Source organism: Priapulus caudatus, unplaced genomic scaffold (genome assembly GCF_000485595.1).
Source record: "Priapulus caudatus unplaced genomic scaffold, Priapulus_caudatus-5.0.1 Scaffold1189, whole genome shotgun sequence".
NCBI lineage: Eukaryota > Metazoa > Priapulida > Priapulimorpha > Priapulimorphida > Priapulidae > Priapulus > Priapulus caudatus.
The window spans coordinates 117,109-121,276 of NW_014578250.1; positions in this window are offsets into that span (position 1 = coordinate 117,109).

Genomic DNA, 4,168 nt, shown 5'->3' on the forward strand with positions numbered 1-4,168 from the left:
ATGAGAAGAAGACTGCTGCTGCTGCCACAGCTGGAGGAATAAAGAGAGAGAAACAGTTACTGAAGCCAGTGATGAGAAGAAGACTGCTGCTGCTGCCACAGCTGGAGGAATAAAGAGAGAGAAACAGTTACTGAAGCCAGTGATGAGAAGAAGACTGCTGCTGCTGCCACAGCTGGAGGAATAAAGAGAGAGAAACAGTTACTGAAGCCAGTGATGAAAAGAAGACTGCTGCTGCTGCCACAGCTGGAGGAATAAAGAGAGAGAAACAGTTACTGAAGCCAGTGATGAAAAGAAGACTGCTGCTGCTGCCACAGCTGGAGGGATAAAGAGAGCGAAACAGTTACTGAAGCCAGTGATGATGTGAAGACTGCTGCTGCTGCCACAACTGGAGGGATAAAAAGAGAGAAACAGTTACTGAAGCCAGCAATGATGGGAAGACTGCTGCTGCTGCCACAGCTGGAGGGATGACGAGAGAGAAACAGTTACTAAAGCCAGTGATGACGGGAAGACTGCTGCTGCTACCACAGCTGGAGGGATGAAGAGAGGGAAACAGTTACTGAAGCCAGTGATGACGGGAGAAGACTGCTGCTGCTGCTGCACCTGCGAGGGATGGAGCGAGCAAGAGAGAGAGAGGGGGGGGAGTGTTAGAGAATGGAAAAATTCCGGAACCAGCGACGAACAGAAAAACTGCTCCTGCTGCCGCACATGCGGGGGGAAGAGAGAGAGAGAGGGAGAGAGAGAGAAAGTGAGGAATTCCTAAACTAGCAAATAGGGTAAAACTAGGGACAACGAGAGAGAGATGTGGTATACTGATCATGAGCTTGATGCACGCCGCGCGGCACGTACCTTGAGCTCGAACTCGCGGTTCTGTCTCTCTAGCATCGCGATGCGGTCCGACGATTCCTCGAGGTTCGAGGCGAGGCCGTCTCGCTCCTGGCTCAGGTGAGACACCCGCCGATCCAGGTCCGCCTTGCGCTCTGTCAGAAACGCAATCTGGAGGGAAGACGGATTTCACCAAGTTAGCGAGAGAGGAAACTAAACAAAATTCGCCGATTACTCAATTAAAACTCACTAATTGCTTAATAACGCTTCTGCTAACTGCAACGTTAATGAAATGTAAAGTCGAGGAGATTAAGAGTAAGATATATATATATATATATATATATGGAGAGGGAGAAGGCTGACCCACCTCCTCCTTCATCACATCTAGCTGGAGGGCGTGGTCGTTGCTGTTTGACTTGCGTAGCTGGCAGGTTCCCCGCAGCGACTGCAGCTGTGACGTAAGCTCCTCCTCCGTCTTAGCCGCCTGCAAACATCACAGCAATGAGAAACAATGTAGAGAAAAATCACTTAAATCTTATATGATTATCATTGTCCTCGTTTATCTTTTTATATATATTATCTTTCTTCTATTTTTCTTCTTAATAGTATATACTATTATTAATATCACAATATCATTATTATATTTGTTATTGTTGTTGTTGTTGTTCTTGTTCTTGTTCTTCTTCTTCTCATTACTATTAATATCAATATTATTATCACCGGTATAAATCATCATCATTATCATCATCACCACCATCCGCACCACCACCAACAACGTCAGCAACCTCATTTCGCCGCCACGGGATGGCGCTGCGAACGCACCTGCTTCAGCTGCGTCGTCAGGCGCTGATTCTGCTCCGACAGCTCGCCGACTAGACTCGACTTCTCGGTCTCGCACGACTGCAGCGCCCGCTGGTGGTCGGCGAGTTCGGCGCGCACGTCGCGCACGTCCGTGTGCAGCTCGGCGATCTGGCTCTCGTACTCTGCCGACATCGTCTCCAGCCGGCCGCGAAACTCATGCTTCTCCCTGTCGTATTGCTGCAAGAGAGAAAGCCGCGGGGAAGGTTAGAGCGAGGGTAGAACGCGATCTCCTGATGCTGCAGCGTCAACTGTAGCAGGAGAGAGGGGAGGAGAAGGTAGGATGAGTGTGCATACAGGCATGAGTTCATAAAGCAGACATCAGTGTGGGTGGATACCACTAATTGAGTAATACAACTGTAGCAGCAGAGAGGGGAGGAGAAGGTATGGTGGTGCGCATAGAGGCATGCGCTCACACACGCAGACATCAGTGTGGGTGGACACCACTAATACAACTATAGCAGGAGAGATAGGAGGTAGGGTGAGTGTGTATACAGATAGACGTCAGTGTGGGTGATCACCATTAATGCAACTGTAGCAGGAGAAAGGGGAAGAAGGATATATGGTGGGTGTGCATACAGGCAAGCACCAGTGTGGGCGGACACCACTAATACAACTGTAGCAGTAGAGAGGGAGCGAGCTTCCTTATTACTAAATGAATCAGAGTCTGTCGATTCTCATCACACTGATCGGATTCCCTTCCGCCCTTCTTATCTTGTTGCTATGGTACCTGCTTCCTTCTTAGCCTGTTAATCAGACTCTTTTCTCCCTTCTTACCCTGTTACTCAGATCATTAGTACACTGCCCATCAGGACCCATCCCCGTGCCTCACCCATCTCATTACAACCCGTCCTCACATCTTACCCTGCCCGTCAAAACCCTCTCACATCTTACCCTGCCCGTCAGAACCCTCTTACATCTTACCCTGCCCGTACAGAACCCTCTCACATCTTACCCTGCCCGTCAGAACCCCCTCACATCTTACCCTGCCCGTCAGAACCCCCTCACATCTTACCCTGCCCGTCAGAACCCCCTCACATCTTACCCTGCCCGTCAGAACCCCCTAACATCTTACCCTGGCCGTCAGAACCCCCTCGCATCTTACCCTGCCAGTCAGATGGACCAGCTCCTCGGACTTGCGCCTGCCGTCCTTCTCCAGTATCGCGATCTTGACCTTGAGCTCCTTGATGCGCTTTCCCGCTTCCCCTAGCTCCTCCCTCAGCAGCTTGATCTGAGACTTCATTGACACGCGCTTGTCCGGCCGCGCTAACTGCTCGTCTGCCAGTGCCTGCACCTCCTGAGCATTCTGCAATGGTAATAGCAATCGTAATAGTAATATTAATAGTAATAATGATATTATTATTATTATGACCATCAGGTATCTGATGGTTCAGGTAGGCTATAGGTAATATAGGTCCCACAATAACTGTCCAATCAGAGCGAGATGACCACGCTTGGCATGGATACTGTTGCTAGGTCAGTCGAAATAGATTTATACGCGTTTTCACGCGTGTACGCCAAAGTGTCGACTTCGTTGCCGAGCATTGTCTGTAAAATATTCTATCGCAACAACGATTGGCTAGAACCACGCAACAATCACTCAGGCGGATTGGTCAGCTGCACGGGAAGCCTGCATTAGCGGATGTACGGACGCGCGGCGTTTCCGGTCTATTCAAAGGTCGCAAAGCAGCAGTTCCTGTCCCGCTGTCACGTGACCACCGCCACGCGGCTGCCGACGTATTTCCGGAGCGTCGGCGCAAATGGTGGTTTGATATACCCACTAGACAATATGTGGCACGGATGCGAAGGGTGATGGGAAAGCTACACGGATAACTGTAAAAGCCCAGTTGTCATATGTATACGTATATATACTACATTTCATCACTTCGTGAATGTACACAAGCGGTGTACCCCACTTTCGTCTCTACGTCCCTACTATCTGGCACACGGGCATACTTGGTTAAATATACAGCCTAGTCAAATTAAAGATATTTATTCATAAATGGTTCTTGCTCTCTGCCTCTCTATCTCTCCCCTCTCTCTCCCCCTCTCCCCATCTCCCCTCTATCCCTCTCTCCCACCTCTCACCATGCTGCCCTTCTCTCCCACCTCTCCCCTCCACCCTCTCCCCTTCTCCCATCTCTTCCTTTATCTCCTCGCTCTCGGCGCCTACGAGCGGTTGAAGATGCGTAGGAACTTGCGCTTTGCCGGCGTCGTCGTCTCCTCGGCGTCACTGATGCGGTCGGCGGACGAAGAGGGAGAGATGCTGTTGCCGTGGTCGGGCAGCGACAGACGCAGACTCACCGAGCTCTGTAGAATCTCCTGCATGTCCACCTAGATGCACACGGAGAGATAGAGAGAGAGCGGGTTAACGGCGCAGAAGGAGAGAGAGACGGAGAGAGAGAGAGAGAGAGAGAGAGCGAGAGAGAAATATTAAGAGATAGATAGATAGATAGATAGATAGAGAGAGAGAGAGAGAGCGAGAGAA